General features: G+C 38.7%; 1 protein-coding gene across 7 annotated transcripts in view; it reads right to left on the bottom strand.

Moving 5' to 3' along the window:
• Positions 1 to 24,441, bottom strand: part of PRRC2B (proline rich coiled-coil 2B) — a 132,693-nt gene extending 108,252 nt beyond the window's left edge. For 4 of the 7 annotated variants that reach the window (XM_051980204.1, XM_051980208.1, XM_051980210.1 and 1 more), the window contains exon 1: positions 3,965 to 4,115. The gene's annotated coding sequence lies outside the window, so the exon portion shown is untranslated. Of the gene's footprint in view, positions 1 to 3,964; positions 4,117 to 4,468; positions 4,675 to 24,363 lie in introns of those variants that run through there. The other 3 variants (XM_051980207.1, XM_051980205.1, XM_051980209.1) reach the window with 3 other exon arrangements.
• Between the last annotated feature and the right edge of the window lie 973 nt (positions 24,442 to 25,414).

Genomic DNA, 25,414 nt, shown 5'->3' with positions numbered 1-25,414 from the left:
TCCACTTGTTTCCTGGCCTTTTTTTTTTTTTTTTTTTCCACAGATAATTAAGCGTGCCATCTAATTGGGCTCCTGATAAATATCTGAAAAGGCTTGAAATTCTAGGAATGAAATTTCACTCTCATTTGGGTGCCAAGGTATGGCTAGTAAGTCAAAACAATACTTTTTCTTTTTGAATCTAGACATAGCGCTTCAGAGATAGAAAATACTTAAGAGACCATTTAGCCATATATTTTACAGAGAAGGAAAGTAAGGCTCAGCAAGAAAGAAAAAGGGATTTGCTCAAATTTACACAGCTTTTAACAGATCTGTGACAGGTCTCCTGCCTCCAAGTTTGCCTTCCTCCCCGCAAGCCTCTCCCCAATGCCCACCCTCTCTCCACTCATTTTGTCAAACTGATCTCATAGTACTATCATAGACTATAGTCTGATCATATCATTCCTTTATCCAACAAACTCCAATGGCTTCCTATTGCTTTCAGGATCAAATGGAAATGTTTGGCTAGTCTTCTTGCACCTTACTTCCTCCCTTCACATACTCTGAGATTCAAGAACTCCAGCCGCCTTCTTTCTTTTCATAAAATATTCCAGCTCCAAATCCATTATGCCTTATGCTTGGAATTCTCTTCTCCCTCTGGGCTTCCATCAAATCTCCCATAAAAGCCCAATTTTTCCCATTATACTGTGAGCAACCTGAGGGCAGGGGCTATTTCTGTTTTGTTTTGGCTTTTTTAGTTATCTCCAGACTTAGCAAAGTGGCTGGCACATAGTAGGCTCATACTAAATCGCTACTGAACTCATTTTCCATTACACCTCACATAGTTGTCCTCCTTTGTTTGCTATGTGCCAACTGACATTTAGATGATACAGTTCAAATTAAAAATAAACTGGGGAAGTAAATAGTGAGAAGCTCCAACCAGACCTAAGAACCAGGAGAAAATATTGTATCCTAGGAGTGAATTTAAGAGAGAAATGGAGGGAAAAACAAAACAGGATTAATTAGTGAAGATTCCCCAAGTACACTAAACCCAAAAGGCTAAGTCCCCAGAGGTAGAGAGCAGGGAATGGAGTTACATGCTGAACAAGGCCAGTCCTGTCATAAATACAAAGAATAAAGATAATAGTCATAAAATTTCAGAATAGGCCAGAATTTCAGAAATAATTTAGTCTAACTGTAACTAAACAAATTACAGTTCTTTCCAACATCTTTCCTCTTTCCAACATCCCTAACGCTCATAGTTAGAGCTAAAAGGGACCTTAGAAGATCACCTAATGCAACCACCTTCTCATTTTACAGATAAGGAGACTGAGTGCCTGGTTCATAGTCACACAACTAGCAGAGCAAAGATGTGAACTCATATTCTGATTCCAAATCCAGCACTTCTTCCACAGTAACATAATGCCTAAATTAGAAGACCTCTCTACTGATAGGAAACTCAGTACCTGTACCTCCCAAGTCAATATCTAGTACTGCTCTAATTACTAAAACAGTTATGGTTCCGATGTTTTATATAATGGTGGCACTTTTTCTAAACCTATAAAAAGAAGGATAAAAACAGATTCACCTCCAAGGTGACCAACAATTCCAAAACGCTAGTCTTAAGATTCAAAAAGGAAATTATCCTGAAACCTTAACCTCTGTTCACTGAAAGAGGGACATTAAAGGCTGAACATATATATACCTGTCTGGTTGCTTTCCTCCTCTTTGCTTTTCTACTTCCCCACATCTTTTCTCCTTCCTCTTTGTCTCCCAGTTTCAAGTACAGGCACTGGTAGACCATACAAGTGGCATCCAGGGCTACAGAAGTTGCTAGATGACAAAGAACACTTCATGGTATACGATATGTTGCTGAAGGCTGCATTTTTATTTGGTTAGTTTATTTGGGAAAGAATCCCAAATCATTTAAAGTAGGTCACAAAACCCAAGCTAAAGTGACCTGTACAAATATGCAAAAAGAAACCTGGCTGACAGTAAATTTCTCATGAGATAGTTACAACAATTTTGAAAAACAAAACTGACACCTTATGAAGGTTTTGCCCTAAGTAGTTATATATTTCGCAAATAACCAAGTTCTTAAATATCTCCCTTCTACCATTACATAGCTGCTCATTTATCTTGAAAAGAATCTTTCTCTTCTTTATATTAAAAGGTGGGTTTTCACCATGCTTGCATAAAAAATTAATACCTTCCTACTTTCTAAGGCAAATCAACCCATCAGAAGCCACCATTTCCATCAGAACTGTTTCTTATTTGGAGGGGGGAAGGGCAGCCATCTGGCAGGCTCCTGAAGTTACATCCTGTTTATTATTAAATCTTTTTTAGCAATAGTGCTTTAAAACTATTTTTTCAAATAACCCCCTTGTTCCTGGCACTCCAAATCAGACTCATCTTTGGGGGATATTGAATCTCTCCTGCTCCTTCAGCACAAATAATCACACCTCACTCACCAATTGCACTTAAAACACATGAGGAAATCTAGCCACCTTCCTGGGGTACTAGTAATAGAATTTAATATTCTCTCTTTTTGCTTCCAAATACCACAGAAGCTAAGCGACTGAAATAGTGATATGGTGACTATTAAATCTCATTTCAATAAGAAAGAAAAAATATCCCCACCTTTTAAAAACCTAAGAACCTAACCTATTCCTTCTCCAGTCATCTCCAAACCAGAGAGCACAAAAAGCTTGTTTCTTGCACTATAAGGCGATCTTCCTCACAACAAGCAAGGTTTCCAAGCATATAAACGATTTAAAAAAAAAAAAAACGATTTAAATTCTCAGACAGAACAGGAAAAAACTGGCATAAAAATGGAAGGCTACCTCAAAAATATGCAAAAATCTACCCTTTGACTGCTCCAATAGCAATGTTTTGTTGTGTACATCAAAAAGAGGTAAGCAAAGAGCGTAAATGAATCAGAAATACTCGGTTTGCAGGAAATCATGAAATCTTCACATCCAGCGTAGGTCTGACAACGCTTTAAAAATAATATACACACATATACTAAGCCCTCTAGAGCGAAGGACGCAGGTCCAAAACAATGGGGTGAAAAGACAATTTTTTTAAAAAGGCCCAACCCTAGGCACTGGTTAGGAAGGAGGTATGGGGAAAAGTACCTGTGCCCCCTCCCCTCGAAGAAAAATTAAAGACACACACACACACATCTCCCAACACACACACACACATCTCCCAACACACACACACACACACCCCTGTGCCCCCTCCCCTCGAAGAAAAATTAAAGACACACACACACACACACACACACACACACACACACACACCCCTGTGCCCCCTCCCCTCGAAGAAAAATTAAAGAGACACACACACACACACACACACACACACACACACACACACACACACACACATATATATATATCTCCCTATCCCCTGCGGCCCTACAACCAGGGAGCCAGAGAGAAAAAGGGCAGGTTGGGGGAGGGACCGAGGCCCTGCAGCTCGCAGATTCACAAATCTGGTTGGAAAAACAGCCACCACCATTGCAAACTGGGGGAGGGGTGTTCAAGCAAGAGATTCAACTATGCCCAGCCCCGTCCCCAGCCCTTAGGGAAGGATTTGGGGGAGGAGGGCATTTACACACCCTTCCCCAGAAATCCTAGACCCCTACATTCCCGGGGACAAGAAAATTGAGGCGGGAGGAAGGGGGAAGGAGAGAGAAATATAATTAGAGAAGGAATGGAAGGGTGAGCAAAGAGAAGGGGGGGGGGGGGTGGAACGAAAGACAAGGGGAACAGATAATTTAAAAAAGAAGAGCAAAGTAAACGGGGGGGATGAGATCGGAGAATTAGGGGGAGAAGAGATTGAGATAATTAGTAAGGAAAGGAGGGTTAACAATTTTGCGGGGGAGGCAAAGAGTATTAGGAAGAACGACTGGGGGAGGGAGGAAAGCCAGGGAAAAGGGGGAAGGGAAGGGGAAGGGGAGGGGGAGGCATTCAAATCCGACCTGGCCTCCTCAGACTCCGACAGGATCGGGAATAGGAGGGGTGTCACGGCGGTGTAAACAATGAGCAGAGCCGCGGATCGACCCAGTCGCTCCCACCCCCCAGTGGGGAGGGGTGGGGGGTGGGGGCTTGCTCTCCCAGCCCCCACTCTGCAAGGGAAAGGGGGGGGCGCGCTTATTATCCCCGTCACCCCGCCCCCGGCGCCCCCTCCCCCAGGCGTGAGGGCGGGGAAGAGACAAAAGCCCAGAGAGGAGGCCAAGGCCCGGCCCAGCCCCAACCCTGGGCTGGGCCGGGACCGGGGGCCGGGGGCCGGGGCCGGGGGCCGGGGCCGGGGCCGGGGCCGGGGCCCGGGGGCCGGGCCGGAGCCGGGAGCAGGACGGCTGCAACAGCAGCAGCAGCAGCAGCGACCGCGGCTCCGAGATTCGGGCTCCATCTTAGCGCTCCCCGGCCCCACTCCCTGCCCCCCAGAACCCGGCCGCGTCTCCCCCGCGCCCCTAAATAGCCACCTGGTCTGGTTCCGGGGGTCCGATAGTGCCGAGAAATCCCAATTCAGCGGCAAGAGGAGCGCTCAGGCAGTAGGATGGCGGCGGATTGAGAGGCGGCGGCGCTGGCGGAGCCTCCCGAGCCTCCTCCTCCTCCTCCTCCAACTCGGTCCCTGGGTCTGTGTCTGTGTCTGCCTCCCTCCTCCCTCTCCTCCTGCTCTCGTTCTCCTCCTCCTCCTCCTCCCCGCCCCCCGCCCCTGTCCTCCTCCTTCTCCACCTCCTCCTCCTGCCCCCCACCGCCCCGTTTGTCAATCTGTCTGTCTGTCTGTCTTTCTGTCTGTCTGTCCGCCCGCCCTTCTGTCTGCTATGTCTGTCTGGATGGACCGCTCGTCCCGCAGCCGCTGGCCTCGAAACCTGGACAGCGCCCCCTGCAGGGCCTCCCGGGAGACCCGAGCCAGCGCGCCCGCCCGCCCCGCCCCTTTCACTCCAGTCTCAGCCCGAGAAAGGAGGAGGAGAAAGAAAAGGGGGGACGGAGGGAGTGGTAGGCCCTTCGCCTCGCCCCCGCCGGGCCTCGGGGTGCGCAGGCAGGAGGCCGGCCAGGCGGAGAGCCGAGGCTGCGGTCCGCCAGCTCCCCCGTGCCGGCGGAGCCTCCCCGGAAAATTCTCCCTCCGTGTTAATGGTTATTAATGATATTTTGTGCTGTTGCATGTCGCCCGTAACCTACGCGCTCCGTGATACGCCGCGTTGTGGAATGTGAAGCGACTGGGGATCTCTATTATCTAATCTATTGTGGGAACAGCGTGGCTTGGTAGTGGGGGCAGCAACTGGAGACTGGGCAGGGCGGCTTTGGCGGGGAAGTCACGGAGGTGTGGGGGCAAGGCCTTGCACCCAGCGTTCCCTCCGGCCGCCCTCCTTCCGCCCCCGAAACGAAATAAGCAAGCAACAAGTATCTTCTTCAGTCACCAGTCTCGCCTCGGAGAGCCCCTCCTCTCCAGCGGAGACGTGTACATACGCAGAAATTAAAGCTGCCCATATAGATAGGGTCATAGGGTTGCAAGGGAACCAAGGCCGCTAATCAGCCCTCTGAGATCCTGAGGGGCTGTCCAGCCAGGGTCACTCAGGAAGGAACAGGATTCTAAATCTCACCCCATCTTCTTGACTCCCAACCTCATCCTCTATCCACTAGAAGCGCAAATTTGACACACACACCCCTCCCCAAAATAGTGTTATGTTACTTGTAAAACCTACAAGTATTGTCCAATATGCCATGACAACAGCGGTACAAAGCCTGGAGGCCTTAGAATCAGGAAGACCAGGATTCAAGTATTGCCGCTTACTAAGTGACCATGGGCTTCAGAAGCCCAGCTTCAATTACAAAATTATGGACCACTTGCAAATCTGATCATCTAATAAATAACAGTCATTTCCTAAGCGCCTGGGAAGTCCTGGGTATGTAAAGGATAAGGGCCCAGCCTCAAGGAGTTTGCCTCTGTGGAAGGAAATAACATTAACATGTGTTCATAAAAATGTGATACATGCAAAAGAGATACAAGATAACTTCAATGGGAAGACACTAGAGTCTAGGGTGTTCAGGAAAGATTTCCTGCAGGTTTCAGTTTTGCTGTGTATCAAGGATTCAAAAAAGAAAAGGTTAAAAAAAGAGCCTTCCAAGCATGAAGCAACACCAAGCTTGTAAACAATAATGTGGGAAAAGAAGGAAATTGAAAAAACATTGGAAAAAATTAGATTGTTTAGACCTTTATGTGCTGATCAGAACAATTTATATTTTTTCTCAAGAGTTGTTAGAGTTGGGATATAGGAATATAGGGGAATATAGGGGATAAGATGTTAAGATCTGCTCTTTTATAATAGTGTTTTATTTTTCAAAATATATGCAGACAGCTTTCAACATTCACCCTTCCAAAGGGTTGTGTTCCAAAGTTTTCTCCCTTCCCTACCTTCTCCCTCTCCTAGACAGCAAGTAATCCAATATAGATTAAACATGTACAGTTCTTCTAAACATATTTCCACAAATATCATCAAAAAATCAGATCCAAGGGGGTAGGAGGAATGAGAAAGAAAAAAACAAACAAGGAAACAACAAAAACATGAAAATACTATGTTGTGATTCACACTCACTCCCCATAGTCCACTTTCTGGATGTGGATGGCTTCCTTTATCACAGTCCATTGGAATTTGCCTGAATCATTTCATTGTTCCAAGTGCCAAACCTATCACAGTTGATCATCACATAATCTTCTTGTTGCTGTGTATAATGATCTGGTTCTGCTCACTTCTCTCAGCATCAGTTCATGTAAGTCTCTCCAGGCCTTTCTGCAATCAGCCTGCTGAGTAAGATCTGCTCTTTAGAAACAACTGGCTGTTTTTCTACAGTGGGAATTCCCCTGACCAATAAAGTTACAACATCCAAACCAAAAATTTATGCATTAAGGCCGAGCATAGGCTTGTCTGGCATCCCAGGACCAAACTAGTACAGAGAAATTTATGTCTGCTGCTACAGATTACTGAATAATTAGCCTAAGGGCCTCAGGAAGGCTGAATATATAGAAAGATTGTCATCTGTGGCATCTAGAAATTGACTTCATTGTTATATTATTATATACTGTTTGGATTAAGGAAATGTTCTCAATAAAGCAGTTCCTCCATATACTCCAGTTTGCTAAAACATAAAACTCCTTAGGAACAGAAGCCTATTTCAGTTTATCTTTGCATTTTTCCCAAGAAATCATTTTTGCTCAAAACTGGTTGAATTGAAGAGAATGAGACAATTGAATTGAATGGAACAGTCCTATCCCCAAGTCCCTTATTTCCTCCCATCTCAATACAGTAAAGGTGAGTGGTCCTAAGCAGGTTTTCTGCCCTGGGTTTGGACACTGCATCTGTTAGGCAGAAGACTCCAATAGCTTTTGCAAGAAAGGATCCTAATGCAAAAACAATAGAAAAGCTTCAAAGTTGGAAGGGACTCTTTAGAGATTAGCTAAATCCAACACTATCTGAATCTGAATGAATGATGAGTTACTTAGCCCAAGATATCACAGAGCTAGGGGTAAGTAAGGATTAGAACCTAGTTATTCTAACTAGTAGTCAAAAGTCTTGGGTCATACTTGTGATTGTATTTCTACTTACTGTACAATTAACATGTAACATACTAACTCCCTTATATGAAATGGGACTTGTGATGTCTACTTTATCACTGTGCTATAAGCATTGTATGTGTGTAAGTATATTTATATAGAAAGGCATGATAGAATGCTGTTATAATATAGTTCATTATTTGATAAACTTGGATATTTGCTATTATTTCATAATTTTTCAATTGTATCCAACTCTTCATGACCCCGCTTGGGGTTTTCTTGGCAAAGATACTGAAGTGGTTTCCAGCTCATTTTATAGATGAGGAAATTGAGACAATAAGTGACTTGCCCAGGTTCATACAGCTAGTATCTGAAGTAGGATTTGAACTGAGATCTTCTTGACACCAAGGCAGGCACTCTATCCACTGCGCTACCTTACTGCAGATATAATCACACACTCTGAAGCACAGAACAGGGGTTGTGCTAGTACATAATTTAACAATCAGTTCTTACGACACATTTTTAATTTTAATTGACTCACTGAGAACATGGGTAATTGGAAATTCGATTCATAACTGGAAAGTTATGAAGCGAGGTGGTTTGTTAGGTTTTTTTTTTTTGTTTTGGGGTTTGATTTGTTTTTGTTTTTTAAAAGGAGAAAGACATAATGAATTGTATTGTGGAGATGCTTAAGAGACATCCATGTGGAGATGTCCAGTAGGCAGTAGATGATCAGGAATTGGAACTCAGGAGAGAAATGAGGAGTATATAATATTGATTTGAATGTTATATGCACAGAGATGATCATTTGAAGTGTCACTCCTAGTTCTTGCCCCAATTTTTGATGAGTTATGTCCTGAAGCAGTTGCCAGTCCTTGAGATTCTCTAGTCTCTGCCTCTCAGCTACCCCTCAAATGACAGTAAATTCTCTCATAGAAATGTGGGTATATAATGCTCTTAAGGAACTTTTGTAGTAGCTAAAGGGGAAAGATAACTGATTCTGGGAAAGGGGCATCTAAGAAGCCCCAGAAACTTTCAGAATGAAAGACATAAATCTCTGATGGTGGAATTTCAGGCTTACGATGGATAGAGGGAACAGGAAACAACTTAGCATTCTTCAAGTGTAATCAAGGAGCCAGACCCTCTCCCTATTATTAAACTTAGATTCATTTTGAAAAGATTATCAATAAGTGTTAAAACAATAAAAATGTTCTATTTAAAGAAAGTAATTAACTGTAACACTCCTTCCTTCACTCTAATCACTCCCATTCATTGAGCCTGTTAGAAAATCAAGGACCAACCCTACAAATGTGTTCCCCAGAGACCAGAGTTCAAGGTGAGTTCACTAAGTCTTGTAGAATCTGGGAACTTTTCAAAAATAAAGGTTTAGAGAAAGTCTGTATGAGTGGCATTGCCCAGGCAATACAGGTACAAAGTAGGTTTTTGATGAAAGTCTTGAAACTTTTGCTTCCCAAATAAATTGGGAAATAAAATAAAAAGTTTAAAAAGCATTTATTGAGCATTTACCATGTATCAGGCACTTTGTAAGCATTGGGGATACCTAATGTTCTCTAGGAGTTCATAATCTAATGCAAATGACAATTTGCAAACCAACTAGTCTCTGAAGCTTTAAGGAAGATTGGGAGAAATTTCTTCTAAAAGGCGAGATTGTACCTGGAATTTGAAGGAAGCCAAACGAGACCAGTAAAGGAGGAGAGCATTTCCAGGGCACAGCCTGTGAGAATGACTGAATCAGAAGATGGGAGTATCACTTGTTCTAATGAGGCCAATGATTGGATCTCAGAGTATGTGGAATGGGAAGTAAGGTGTTAAGATGGAAAGAGTAGGAGGAAACTAGTTTATAAAGTTAAGCCCTGTAAATATACCTTAAAAAAAAAAAAAAAAAAAAAAAAAAAAAAAAAAAAAAAAAAAAACCTAGGCCCTGCCCTCAAGAAACTTTCTAAAGTGGGAAGAAACTAAGTGAATTGTGATTAGAGAAGAGAATTTGTTCTGGGAAGTAGAAAAAGTGGGGAGGAATTCATGTGCTGACAGGCATAGATGATAGGACTTTTGGGGATGGCTGAAAGACTAATGGCATAAGAAGCTGAAACATGTTCTGCTTTCTGGAGCCAGTCAGTAGATTTAGCTATTTCACTGGGGGTTTTGCATGCACTCAGTTACCAGTCAGCTGGTGGGATTCTAAGGTGGAAGCTCTAAAAATGAGAGAATTAATTAACCAGGCTCAGGCATTAGCACTTAGAGTTTTCTGAGACTACATTCTTCCTCTTGTCCTGGTGAAATTCTGATACTTCCTAAAGTACCAATCTTAAATCTCTAGGAATTGACCAAATGTGACCTTCTTCAGCTATTGCCTCCTGTTCAACACAAATCAGCCACAAATCATAGAATTTATCAGCCATTTGGTCTCAGGATGAAAAAAATGTAATGTAGGTACTTGTCTCCCCTATGCTCCCTAGACCTTCCCCAACTTCTGATACCACTCTTAATACCCCAGAAATACTATGGTGAGATAGAAAAGTATTGAATTTGAATCCAGAGGAAACGGGCTTGAATTCTAATTCAGTTACCATCTGTGGGACTTTGAGAGTTTCTTCACTTTAAGTAGCTCATTCATAAAGAGATTGGATCAGATGACCTTAGATGTCTCTTTCAGTTATAAAAATCTAGAGAACTGCTCCCTGACCATATGATTCTTTCCCTAAATCATTCTGCAAAGATGTAAAGGACTGATAACTCAAGTTTCTACTTTCTGGAGGTTTTCATTTTAACACCTAAACTTTTTTTCACTTTGATGCTCTATAATTTCAAAAATTAACCAGAATTTAAAAGATTTTTATTTTGTTTCCCAGCCCCCAGGCCTTCTATTTATAAAAGGTTGATGTATGTTTTACCCCAAGTAGGCTTCTTTGATCAATATTTGCTGTTATTGAAATTCATAGATCCTTTATGATAAAAGGGGAAAGATTTGATTCACTGGCTGACAAAAGAATACTGGCTTACTTGTGGCCCCCATATTTTGTGTTTTCTCTCTAAATCTGACTCAGGTAGGCCTAAAGAACCAACTTGCTTGAGGGTGAAAAGATGTTATCCAGGGAAAAGAGATAGTGCAATTCTGCTGAGGCTGGAAAGAAACATAGGAATAAAGATTAGTTTTACTATTCTGAGAGAAAAGAAAAATGAGAGAGTCTGAGAGTAAAATGATTTTCTAGATAATTGAAGGGGGAAAGAGAAATAACAATTAAAATGTTAAATGGAGGAGTCATTTGAAGATGAAGAAAACTAGGCATGATTATTTTGAGATTTACCTGTGGAGGAATATGGGAAATGCCTACCCATAGAAGATTTGTGAAATAGAGCCCAGATGATGAGGGAACCCCTAATTCCAAACTTTAAAAACTGATCTTTTTCATTAATGAAAAGGATATGAGACCATCTAATTTAATGTATGTATCTGAAGAAAAATTCCCTACATCTCCTACTACTTCCAGAATCAATGATTATTCAGTCTTAGCTTGAGGACCTCCTCTAGTTAGGGCTGGGGGGGGGTGGGGGAGGGGGAAGAGCCATCATCTTTTGACAGCAGCCTAAACTGGTCACTTCTGCCATGGAGAAGTTTCAGTATGGCTCCCTCTGGCCTCTAGAATATGGCCACCACCCCTCTTACAGGCTTTCTTCATCACTACTCAACTGGACTGTTTAATTAGCCTCCCAGCATCTTTCCTCTCTCAAATTCATCCCAAATGCCAAATTGATAGTTCAGAAGCATAGATCTGCCCATATCTTTGTTCCAACCTATTGCTTTCGTGATGAAATATATTTAAAGTTTTAATTTCTGGATCTCACCTACTTTTCCAGATTGATTTGCCATTACTGCCCTTTATGTACATTCCAGTCAAACTGGCCTATTTATTGTTCGTTCCCCTTATACACTATCCCATCTGCCAGCTTCCGTGCCTTTGTAAAGCTTATCCTCCAAGAAGTTTATTCTGATCCAATCAATCAAAAGGCATTTATTAAGTGCCTACTATGTGCCAGGTACCATATTTAGCTCAGGGAATATAAAGAGGCAGAAAATAGTTTCTGCTGTGAAGGGGCTTAGGATCAAATGGATGAGACAATCTTCAAACAAATATATACAAAATAAGTTATATATGAGATTAATAGGAAATAACCAAGGGAAAGCACTGGAATTAAGGAGGTTGGGGAAAGCTTCCTATTGAAAGTGGGATTTGAGTCAATTCCCTCCAATTGCTGGGACCTTCCTCTTAAAAGTACTTTGTATTTTGAATTTACAATTCTCATTTTCTCTTACTACCCCAAAGAATATAAACTTCTCAAAGACAAAAATTATTTCCTTTTTTGTCTTTGACTCTGCAACATCTCATTCAGTACTGGGCACATAGTATACACCTACAGAATGAATGAATGATAAAATGCAAAGTCCCTTGTTTGGCCCTTAAAGGCACTTTGGTCTTTACTATCTAGCTCCAGCCTCTCTTCACTGATTTCTCATTCCTCCCCCTCCTGTCCTCCAGTTTCAGCCAAACTGGCCCATCTACTGTTCTTCACATACAGTTTTATCTTCTGCTTCTGGAGTTATTTGCAAAGCCTAGAAGGTTCTACCTCCTCACTTGGACCTCAAGCCATAGCTGGGTTCAAGGTTCAGCTCCTTTGGATTTTCCACTCTGGACCTTTTCAGAATTGTAGTTATTACTACTTATCCATTCCACATTACTATGTTTTTGTTTTTGTTTTTGTTTTGTATTTGTTTATCTTTGTACTTAGTGTTCTTTGAAGATAGGGCCTGTTTTCATTTTCACCTTTTAATAAAGCCTTTCTGAATTGAATTGGGTTTGGTCCTTTGGTGAAAATTAGGGAGAATGCTCAAAAAAAAAAAAGTCCAATTTTTGAATCTGAAATGATTTAATCTCATTTTCTTATTGGGATTTGAATCCAGTAAATTTTATAATATCATAGTTTTCTGTGATACATTGACCTGGGTTCCATCTTCCCAGAGGACACTTAAAAAATAAAAAAAAATAATAATGTATATAGATATATAGTCATAGACACTAAGGCTTATTTTAAAGGTAGCGAGATATGTCAGGGGATAGAGCACTGAATCTGAGAATCAGAAAGACCTGAATTCAAATCTTGCCTCAGATCTTTACTAGCTCTTGACACTGCTTAAGTCTAACCTCCATCCTTAGTTTCATCTATAAGGTGGGGATGATAATAGTGCCTCCCTTAATAGGTGGTTTAAAGCAAAGTTTATTAAACTGTGGGTTAAGACTGATGTGGGGATTATGAAAATTTGGCAGCAGTAAAAGGTATCAAATATTCTGACAAGATTTAATTCTTTGTGTAAAAATAAACAAACACATCCACCTTATTAGGTATGCAAATTTGCTTTTGTCTTTAATAAATGGTAAAGTTACATGTATGCCAAAGAATTGTTTTAAGATAAATTTATGATTTATTATCAACAAATGTTTGATTGGTATATTTATTTTATATAACTATGTACCAGAAGTCACTTAAAAATTTCTTAGCTGAAAAGAGGTCATCAATGAAAAAAGTTTAAGAAGCTCTGGTTTGCAGGATAAAATGTGATAATGGTTGTAAAATATTATGTAAATGTGCTAGATGCTGTTGTTCAGAGAATAGATTTTGTTTCTATATTCTATAGATGTCTTTAAGTTGTCATAATTGGCTATTTAAAAAGCAGATGGTTAAGTCAATACTACAATCAGCTTATCTAATCACTTCTGATTCCAGGAACTTCAACCTAGTTATTAACTAAAAGAAAAACAACAACAACAACAACAACAAAACAGGAAGACCTAGTATCCATTGTCTTCACCCTTGCAAATCCATTCTCCTTCCAAATTTCCCTATTTCTGTTTAAGGAATTATGATCTTCCTAGTTGCCTAGGTTCATGAAAACACAGTCATCCTTGACTTTTCCCCTCTTTCATATGCCTCATATTCAAGCAATTTCTAAGTTTCTTCAATTTTGCCTCTACTGCCTCTCTCAAAGTTGGATAGAGTGCTAGAGTTGGAGTCAAAAAAAACCTGCATTCAAGTCCAACCTCTGACATTTACTAACTGAGCATTTGGACAAGTAACTTCACTGCTCTTCACCTCAATTTCCTCATATGTAAAATGAGGATAATAATAGCACCTACCTTTCAGGGTAATATGAAGATCAAATGAGACAATATTTATAAAGTGATTTGCAAAACTTAAAATGCTATAGAAATATTAATATTATCACCACTAGTATAACCTGAAGTTAGACCTTCACTGTTTTTCATAGGAACTATTGAAAATAGATTCTTTCATTGATCTAACTCCCTTTTGCTTCTCCCCTCTCCAATCTGTTTTCTACCCAGTGGGCAAAAGAATCTTCTTAACACCCTTCCTTTAACCATTTCAGTCTTCTATTCAAAAATCTTGATGTCTTCAGAAGAAAAATTGAATTCTTCAACCTGTCATTTAAATTCTATTCCATTCTAGTTCCACCCTTTCTTTCCAGAATTATTTCATATTGGACCCCTTCACACTTTCTGTCTTCCAATAAAAACTTTTCTTTAATCATTTTCAGTTCTGCCCTCAGTTGGAGTTTTCTTGGCAAAGATACTGGAGTGGCAATTTCCTTCTCTAGCTCATTTTACAGATAAATTGAGGCAAATAAGGTTAAGTGACTTGCCCAGGGTCACACAGCTAATGTCTAGTCTACTAGCTGTTTCCAGAACTCTACATCCCATCTTCCATATTTGTACATTAGTACAGACTGAACCAGATAGAATATATTTCTTCCTCATTTTAACCCTTCACAGTACTTAATATTTCAATTTAGATGTCACGACCTTCCTAAAATCTTCCCTGATTCCATCTCATATCTTGGGGTTTTAGTAGGCTAGCTTTCTCTCCTCTGCTCTCAAAATTGCCTGTTATTACTATGTTATATCAACCAGTAGAATATAAACTCCTTGAAAACTAGGACCGTTTCCTCTGTTTTTTATTTTGTTTTTTGTTTGGTTTTATTTGTTTGTTTGTTTGTTTTTGTATTCTCAATCTCCTCTGGTGTTATGTATTTAATAGGTGCTTAATAAATATTTGTCAAATTGAAAATAAATCAAGAAAATCTCTCATCCTATATACATTCCTCATTAATTCCCCAGAAACTCTGAGTGTCCTCTCCTCCCAGACTGATTCTTTTATAAAGACAAACTAGGTCATCTTTTTCTTCAATTATTATCTAGTCTTTAATTACTGAATAGACATTGCCTCAGTCAAACTGAGCCTGGAGAAAGATTGTAAATTAAAAAAACCAAGATGTCTCACTGCATCGGGGGCCATTCCCAGTCAACTTTACTTATGTTTTGCCATTGAACTACAATGATTTGGGGGGAGAAAGTGAAGCTTATGACTTTGCACAGTTCTGCCTCACTTAAATTCAATTCACTTGACATCACTTTATGATGTCATTGGTCCTCTTTGAGAAAGAAGGATGCACAATTCTCCCCATGCAACAAGAGAACTGTTCGGTTCTGCAAACATATATTGTATCTAGGATATACTGCAACATATCCAACATATAAAGGACTGCTTGCCATCTAGGGGAGGGGGTGGAGGGAGGGAGGGGAAAAAAAATCGGAAAAAAAACGAGTGCAAGGGATAATGTTGTCAATATAAAGTAATCATTAAATAAAAATTTAAAAAATATATATATTCTGATAAAAAAAAAAAAGAGAAAGAAGGATGCACAACAACTAGTCCCCCTTTCCTCTTAAGAGATACCCCTTAGAATAATAAATAAAGTAGGTAGTCTGCTACTTAACCTGGGCAAGGAGATAAGTGGCTAATTGTAAAGGCAAATTCAATGGAGACACAGTGAAAAAAAAAAAAAAGAGATAGTAAGAATCCTGTACCAACTATAATAATGGCTAAATAACTCAATTTGAGAAACCACCTCAGTGGGGCAGGATAAATATCGATAATAGGAATCAAAGAGGTAGTAATGATAATACATGGATGAGGAATTTAAAATGTTAACAAAAATAATGAAAACATTAGTCCTCTAATGAGTGGCAACTTCAGCCATGTCACAATAAATACAAACATAGATATCTCAGAGAAATGAACAGTGGTGTTTTCCACTGAATTCTTCCCTACTAATTTAGCTTATTCTGTATGAGTTGTACCTAAGCAGCAGTGGAATTTGGTAGAGTGTGTGTGTGTGTGTGTGTGTGTGTGTGTGTGCGTGTGTGTATGTGTGTATGTCTCTCATTATCTTTCATTTAGGGAAATTCAAAGTGATTTGTTGCTTTTGTAGCAAACAGTTCTCTGTGTGTTCTCTGACATCTGAAGGGTGGAAAGGAGCACAGTGAAACTGGCAGAGGTCCTCTTCACCTTCATGGTTCATAAAAATAGATCTTTAAACCTTCTTATGCATTTATTCATTCTTCAAGCATGCATTGAGGGCTAGCAACATGCAAGGTATTGAAGAGAGAGGCACTTTAGGGGAATGTCAGTGTCGGCCTTGAAGGAGCTTTTAGTCTATTTGAGGAAATCCCATATGCCTATAAAAACCACTAGTTTTTGCCTTTGAGTGAAATGGAACAAAACAAAATCTCAAATAACTACAATTGATAATTCCAATGGTGGAAGACAGAGATGAAGGTCAAATGGGGTTAGTCATCTCTAGCAAGCTTACACAATTAATCAATCTGCAAGCATTCATTAAGCATCTACTGTGCATCAAGCAGTGTACTATGAAGTACAAGATGACTGGGAATGGTCCCCAATGCAGTGAGAGACTTTGGTTTTTTTCAAGTTTTGGCATTCTCGGAGCTCAGTTTGACTGAGGCATAATTAATTAATGTAATTAATTGTTATTTATATACATTTATATATAAAAATATATAAATAATGTACTTTATAAGGTAATGTATATATAATGTAAATAATGTAATTTAATGTAATTAAAGAGTAGGTAATAATTGAAGAAAAAGATGACCTACTTTGTCTTTATAAAAGAATATGGGAAGACACTCAGAGTTTCTGGGGAATTAGTGAGGAATGTATGTAGGATGAGAGATTTTGTTGATTTATTTTCAATTTGACAAATATTTATTAAGCACCTATTGCTCTCAAAGAGCTTACTTTTCTATCAAGAGAGGTAATATGTGCATATATAGATATATACAAGTTAATGAAGGGATGGGGGAGGTACTAGTAGCTGGGTGATTAGAAAAAAATCTTTTTAAAAAGCTAAAACAAACTAAACTTTAAAGAAATTGATTAAAAGGGAAAAAGGCAAGGCAGAAACATATTCCATGCAAGAGCATGGAGATTAGAGATGAAGTATCCTGTGAAGAATAGCAAGAAGCTCAGTTTGGCTGTAGGTGAAGGAGAATTAAGGGTAAAATAGGAATAAATTCCCTTTTCTAAGCAAAACACATGCCCCATCTAGAGCTAGCTTCTCCATTGAGAGATGGAACAGAATGATCACAAGTATGGCTTGATTTAAGAGAACATCAGGTACTATATTAACAAAACTACAAAGCAATTTTCACACAAATAAAGTCAGATCTAAACAATTGGAAAAATATTAAGTGCTCTTGGATAGGTCAAGCGAATATAATATGACAATACTATCTAAACTAATCTGTTTATTTAATGCTAAACCAATCAGACTCCCAAGAAACTATTTTAATGACCTAGAAAAAACAACAGAATTCATCTGGAAGAACAAAAAATCAAGAATATCAAGGGAACTAATGAAAAAAATCAAATGAAGGTGGCCTAGCTGTACTTGATCTAAAACTATATTATAAAGCAGCAGTTATCAAAACCATTTGGTATTGGCTAAGAAATAGACTAGTTGATCAGTGGAATAGGTTAGGTTCACAGAACAAAATAGTCAATAACTATAGCAATCTAGTGTTTGACAAACCCAAAGACCCCAACTTTTGGGATAAGAATGCACTATTTGACAGAAACTACTGGGAAAATTGGAAATTAGTATGGCAGAAACTAGGCATTGACCCACACTTAACACGGTATATCAAGATAAGATCAAAATGGGATCATGATATAGGCATAAAGAATGAGACTATAAATAAAGAAGAACATAGGATAGCTTACCTCTCAGACCTGTGGAGGAGGAAGGAATTTGTGACCAAAGAAGAATCAGAGATCATTATTGATCACAAAATAGAAAATTTTGATTATATCAAGTTAAAAAGCTTTTGTACAAACAAAACTAAAGTAGACAAGATTAGAAGGGAAGCAATAAACTGGGAAAACATCTTTATAGTTAAAGGTTCTGATAAAGCCATTCTCCAATTGATAAAATGATCAAAGGATATGAACAATTTTCAGATGATGAAACTGAAACTATTTCTATCCATACGAAAAAAGTGCTCTAAATCATTATTGATCAGAGAAATGCAAATTAATACAACTCTGAGATACCACTACATACTTGTTAGATTGGTTAAGATGACAGGAAAAGATAATGCGGAATGTTGGAGGGGATGTGAGATAACTGGGACACTGATGCATTGTTGGTGGAGTTGTGAATGGATCCAGTTGTTCTAAGGAGCAATTTGGAACTGTGCTCAAAAAGTTATCAAACTGTGCATACCCTTTGATCCAGCAGTGTTTCTACTGGGCTTATACCCTAAAGAGATACTAAAGAAGGGAAAGGGACCTGTATGTGCCAAAATGTTTTGGCAGCCCTATTTGTAGTGGCCAGAAACTGAAAAATGAATGGATGCCCATCAATTGGAGAATGGCTGGGTAAATTGTGGTATATGAATATTATGGAATATTATTGTTCTGTAAGGAATGACCAGCAGGATGAATACAGAGAGGACTGGAGAGACTTACATGAACTAATGCTAAATTAAATGAGCAGAACCAGGAGATCATTATACACCTCGACAACAATACTACATGAGTATCAATTCTGATGGCTCTCTTCAACAATGAGAGGATCCAAATCAATTTCAATTGATCAGTAATGAACAAAAGCAGCTACACCCAGAGAAAGAACACTGGGAAATGAATGTGGACCACAACATAGCATTTACACTCTTTCTCTTATTGTTTGCTTGCATTTTTGTTTTTCTTCCCAGGTTATTTTTACCTTCTTTCTAAATTTGATTTTTCTTGTATAGCAAGACAACTGTATAAATATGTACACATATATTGTATTTAACATATACTTTAATATATTTAACATGTATGGAACTACCTGTCATCTAGGGAAGGAGGTGGGGAAGGAGGGGAAAAGTTGGAACAGAAGTTTTTGCAAGGATCAATATTGAAAAATTACCCATGCAAATGTTTCATCAATAAAAAAGCTATAATAATGAAAAAAAAAACAAGTATGGCTTGATTTGAGAGAGACAACCTCTCCTTGTCTTATAACCCTCCACATTTAGTAATTAATTTCCACTCTTAGACTTTAATTCCTTTGGAAGTCAAAGCAGGCTTTTACTCTTTCTGTCCAAAAAATAGAGACTACTTTTATGATTTTTCTAGGAATTATAGCCTTTATAGTTAGATGGGAATCATAGAAACCATGTAGTCCAATCTAATTAATTTCTAGAAGAGGAAAGAAAGCCTGAGGGAAATTAAATAACTTTTTCCAAAATCACACAGATAAGTTAAGGAGCAGAGCCAAAATTCATCCCCAAGATCTCTCATTCCAAATTCAATGCTCTTTCCACTACACCACATTGCTTGAGAAATAAGTCAGTGAGACTAGATTTGGCAATTTTGGAAGCTGGAAAAACTCTAATTAATGCAATGGTCACCTATATGATTCTAAGGACAAGTGATGAAACTTGTTACCCACATCCTGACAAAGAGATGATGGTCTCAGGGTGCAGAATGAAATATATTTTTAGACATAGTTAATGTAAGAAGATTTTTGCTTGCCTGGGCATATTTATTACTAAGGATTGTTTTTCTTTTTCCAATGAAGATAAGGTTAGCAAGGAGAGAAAAATGCTTTTTTGTTCATTAAAAAAATAAAATTTAATTTAAAGGAAATCTGGATTTGGAATATAACATAAAACAGTAACTCACTGGCTAGTCAATTTTTCATTGTTCAACCACTTGTTTTAGTGTAATATCAGAATATAGACCTCTTTATTTTCTTCCTAAACCAAGTAACATGACCCTTCAAGAAACCACTTTCTGTGGGCAAAATGGTTCATTCTTCATTTTTTCCTCCTTAGATATCTCCATATTCATTCCAAGAGCTGCCAGTCCCATTTTGCAGACAAATAAGTTAGGATCAGAAAAAGGAATTGGCTTTGCCTCAGGTCACAGGACACCAAGTAATATAGTTGTAGGCAAATATTTAGGGCATGGAAATCTTTCTTCTCTTGGTTGCTAGGTAGCTGTTACAAACCTCCTGCATTCCACCCCTGAGACATAATCTGTTTCAGTCTCAATTAAGAAAGGTTCCATCTCAAGTTAGTTTGATCTTTTCCCATTAGCCCTGGACTCAGAATTGTGATTCCTGAGTTTAAATCTGAAGCTCGGTGATTTCATGAGACAGTCTTTTCTAATTAAAAGCATACTGGATGTGGAATTAGAAACCACTGGCCCAAATTTTGACTGTTGCTTACTTCTCTGGGCCTTGGTTTCCTATTTGTGATCTCTAAGGTTCCTTCCAGCTTTCAAAGCACTGATGATCTTTTTAACACTATATTGATGCTTATGTGCTTCATTAGCATACATTTCTGTATCCCACTTGGTTGAGTAGCAAAAGGTCTTTTATATAGCTTAGTGTTTGTTGATGGATAGATTACAAAACAATCAGCATATATATATACCAAATACATGGATTGATTAAAAACATGTAATGTGTTTTAATACAAAATACAGCTCGTGTATATAGTATCTCATAGTTAACAAAATAATCTTTTTTGCAAAAACCCTTGTGAGTGAGATAGTACAACTATCATTATTCCCATTATGCAAATGAGAAAAATTGTGGCTAGACAGGTGAAGATACTTCAAGAGTCACACAATAAAGTAAGTGTCCTGTCTAGGAGTTGAACACTCCATTCAGGGTTCTGTTAGTGAAATCGTCACTAGGAATAACATTATATATTATGTAATATCTATTACATTATATATATTATATATTATAGTGCTCTGTAATTGGCATACTACATTCCTCATCCAGAATACATTCCCTCCTTCCAAAAAAACTCTTGCAACTCTTCAATCTCTAATTCTTTATTCTGAACCCACTGACTCTGTGAGATCTTCCTTAATGACAATATTCATTCAATCTACACATATTTACTGGAAAGCTGTTAAGTCAATGTACTGCATTGGATAGTAGATACAGATCCATACCTTTATGGGGTCTAGCAGCTACTAGAGGAGAGTGGATAGACTACTGGGTCTTGAGTCAAAAAGACTTATCTTTCTGAGTGCAAATTTGGCCTCAGACACTTACTAGCTTTGTGACTCTGGGTAATTCACTTAAACCTGTTTGCCTCAGTTTCCCCATCTGTAAAATAATCTGGAAGAGACAGCAAACCTCTAGTATCTTTGCCAAGAAAACCACGAATGGGGTCACCAAAAGTTATACATGACTGAAATGAGTGAATAACAACAACCAAAAAAAGGATGCAGCATCTGTGATTCAATCAGTGAAGGAAATCCTTCTTATTCATTTGGATCTTCCCAGTGGTCTCACTAGTTATGAGTGTTTATCTATGTCTTCTAGACTCAAGGTCCAGCCCTCTGCTATTATGCCTTGAGGTCTCTCCTAGAGGGGAAAAAAATAACTCCATACAAATAACCTTAATATTAAGTGCTATAAGGAAAAATAAGGTTTATATGCAAATTCTATAAATAAATCACTTTGCTAGAGGTCATCTTAGCCCTTTCTTTCCTAGGATAGTTGCCAGGAAGAGCTTTAGAAAATAGCAGGTTTGACTGGCTGAGGTGCTTTTTGCCCCATATGAAGGAAAAAGTAAAAAACAATTTCCAAATATTTCCTGCACATTTTTCACACTTTATTATGTCTTTCTTTCAGGTCTTATGATCGCCTTCATATTATAATCACTGTCCTGAAACAGCCTTTCAGCAATCACCAAACTCCCACACAAGCTTTGCTGGATGAGTCACAGTCTTGGTCCATTACACACAGAACTCATAAAGCTTACAAAAGAAAGCTAATTATATAGTAATATATATTTATCAAAATATAAAAAAAAAAACAAATTCACTGACCCTACATTCAGAAGCCTTGATCTAATCCAAGCCATTCATTTTATAGATGAGAAAGCTGAGGCTTGAAGAGGTGAATTCAATATTACTGAAGATCATCAAGAAACAGAGCTGGCCTCAGATCCAAGTCCTGCACTCCAAATCCCATCACCCTTTCCCCTACTCGTCCTTAACATTCATTTGGCCAGCCTTAAAACCCTCTACAGGCATACCTTGAAGATATTGCCAGTTTGATTCTTCACCACTGCAAGAAAACTACTATCACAATAAAATGGGTCACATAAATTTTTCAGTTTCCCATTGCATATAAAAGTTATGTTTATACTATACTGTATAATCTTTTGTGTGCAATAGTGTCACGTCCTAAAAAAATTTCATACCTGAATTAAAAAACACTTTATTGCTAAAAAAAATTTTTTTTGCTAACCATTATCTTAACTTTCAATGAGTCTTAAACTTTTTGTAGTGGACAGTCTTGCCTTGATAGCTTCTGACAGATCAGGGTGATGGTTGCTGAAGGTTGGGGTGGTTATGGCAAATTAGACAAATTTTGCCTTAATGATTGACTATTCCTTTCATTTGAATACTTAAGAGACCACTGTAGGGTTATTAATTGGCCTAATTTCAATATTGTTGTGTCTCAGGGGAATAGGGAGATCTGAGGAAAGAAGAGATGGAATCAGTCAAATTTGACATATTGAAAGAATTGCCAAAATGTGACCTAGAGACACGATGTGAGTATATGCTATTGGAAAAATAGCGCCAATAGATTTCCTAGACTCAGGGTTGCCACATAACTTCAGTTTGTTAAAAAAAAAAATAGCACAATATCTGCAATGTATAATAAAGATATGCCTTAAACTGTCTATCATTGAGCATGAGCATATTTCCCCCTCTATTTAAGGGTAGGGACTGTGTATCAATTATGTTCCCTTATCATTCATAGCCTAGCACAGGACCTGGTATATAGCTTATACTTAATAAATAATGATTTTTACTCATCATCCCATGCATAGGGTATTATTCCCTGACTCCAATCTCCCAGCCCTGTGCTGTTTCCCCAAACCATTATTAAAGAGACTATCCATTATATATATATATATATATATATATATATATATATATATGTATGTATTTTTTATGTATACACACACACACACACACACACATATATATATTAAGATACACACACATTTATATCTTCTGGCTTGGGGAGAGGCAGGTTCTGGCCATAGACTAGTGGTTTAATATTATGAGCAACTGAGCAGAGTTGGAGATAGGTATATGATATCCCATAATTTGTCTTTCCTTTCAGCAAAATTATGTATTACAAATATGTCTCTCTTCTAAATTAGCATGTTAAAAGAACCCAGTCACTACAATCACCATTTAATACATCTACATATTTATTTTAATTCATTTTCCCTCTAACCCAGATTCTTTAGGAATTGGGGGAGTAGCTTCCTTATTAAACTAAAGGTATAAAGGACAAAAACTTTCCATTATAAATGAATGAATAAATGAATAAGGCATTTATTAAGCTCTAACTATATGCAAAACATTAAGCTAAGCATTAGTTTTCTAAGGAGTTTGCCTTCTAATGGAGGAAACAACATACAAGGATGATTTCAGCTGTAAGTAGAATGGAAAAGTCTCATGGTCCTTAGTGTGCAAGGGCAAAACAGAAATGAATGCTTCTTCTTTAGTGTCATTATCTAATATCACTATTGCCAGGACTCTTGAGTTCAAGGTCCTGAGCTGATCCCTTCAGGGGGATGTCCTCATAGCAAGAACACAAAAGGGAAGGCAATGGAATTCCATCACAATGCACCCCCTTTTTACTCTTGCTCCTACCCAAGTCCTGCACTTTCTTCTTCTCTTTCTCTCTGTTCCTCTCCTGAATCCCCTTCCTCTTAAAATTTATCTAGACCTGCCAGGCTATTGGTTTGTCAAACCAGTGTCCCTTCTGGCTGAAGGAATTGATGGATCCCTTTTCCTATATTAATCTGATACTCTTCTCCCCTAATTTATCTGTTTTCCTTAAGTGCCTTTGACCAAAGTTATGGTAATTGCTTCCTGCTTATGATCTTTGTTTCTTACAGAGCATTTAGAGGCAGCTAGGTGGCAATAGGGGATAGAATGTTTGGCCTGGGGTCAGAAAATCCTGAGTTCAAATTCTGGTTCAGAGACTTACAAGCTGAGTAACCTGGGCAAATCACTTAATGTCTTCTGGCCTCAGTTTCCTCATTTGTAAAATAGAGGTAATAATGGCATCTTCCTTTTGGAATTATTGTGAAGGCCAATAATATAATAATTGTCACTTAGCACAATGCTAGCACATAGTAAGCACTATATAAATGTTATCTAGTAGTGTAGTAGTAGTAATAGTAATAGTAGTAGTGGGGGGGGTAGTGGTGGTAGTAGGAGTAGGAGTAGGAATAGAAGTAGTTTGCCTTGGACCTAGTAGGGGTTTGATAAATATTTCTTGAATGACTGGGAAGATAATTACTATGGAACTTCAATTACCTTCAATCCAATGGATTTTTTCAGTCCTCATCCTTATTGACTTCTCTGTAGATATCAACACTGATTGATCATTCCTTCCTGCTCTGACATGGTTTTTCTCCCAGTTGTTTGACCCTTCTAAGTTTCCTTTGCAGTATCATCATCCAAATCTCTCCCCTGCTCCCATTATGATGTCTATACCCCCAGCTTTCTTCTCTGTCTTTACTCTTGGTGATCTTATCAGCTTCCATGTGTCCGATTTCATTTCTATACAGATGACTTACAAATCTACACATCTAGTCTTCATCTCTCTCCTGAGCTGTGGTTCTTAATCTCCAAGTAACCATCACCAACTAGGTGGCCCAGTGGGTAGACTAGCCTGGAGTCAGGAAAACTTGGGTGCAAATCTAACCTCAGACACTTACTAGCTGTGTGATCCTGGGCAAGTCCCTTAACCTTGTTTGCCTTAGTTTCCCATTTGTAAAATGATCTGGAGAAGGAAATGGCAAACTATTCTAGTATCCTTGCCAAGAAAACACCAAATGGGGTCACAAAGAGTTGGATACAATTTTTTTAAATGACTAAAACATCTTCTAGATATCTTCCCTTTTGTGATTGTAAAAAGATCTGAAGGTCTCACCTCATGTAGATTAGATTAATTTTTCCTTAAAAGGTATTGAAAATTTCCAGGCGCTTTCCAGGCGCTTTAATTGGCTCAGAAGGCTTAACTTCCTAGTGACCTGAGTACAGAAAGGACACAAGGGGCTATCTCATTCAGGTTTCTCAACACAAAGTAGCAGCAGGAGGGACAGCCAAGGGAATATTACTCTTTTAACTAAGTTGGTCAGTCAATAAGTGTTTATTAAGCACCAACTATGTATTGGGCACTGTGCTAAGTGCTAAGTAGCCAAGTGCTACTGTTCAGAGTTTCAGCCATGTCCAATTCTTTATGATGTCACAGACCATAACTTTCTATGAGGTTTTCTTGGCAAAGATAATAGAGTGGTTTGTTATTTCCTTCTCCAGTAGATCTAAGGGATCTTTTTGTCAAGTAAACAGAGGTTATATGCCT

This window comes from Antechinus flavipes, chromosome 2 (genome assembly GCF_016432865.1).
Source record: "Antechinus flavipes isolate AdamAnt ecotype Samford, QLD, Australia chromosome 2, AdamAnt_v2, whole genome shotgun sequence".
In the NCBI taxonomy this organism is placed as follows: domain Eukaryota; kingdom Metazoa; phylum Chordata; class Mammalia; order Dasyuromorphia; family Dasyuridae; genus Antechinus; species Antechinus flavipes.
Note: the sequence above shows the minus strand (reverse complement) of the source record. Positions and strands in the feature narration are given on the sequence as shown.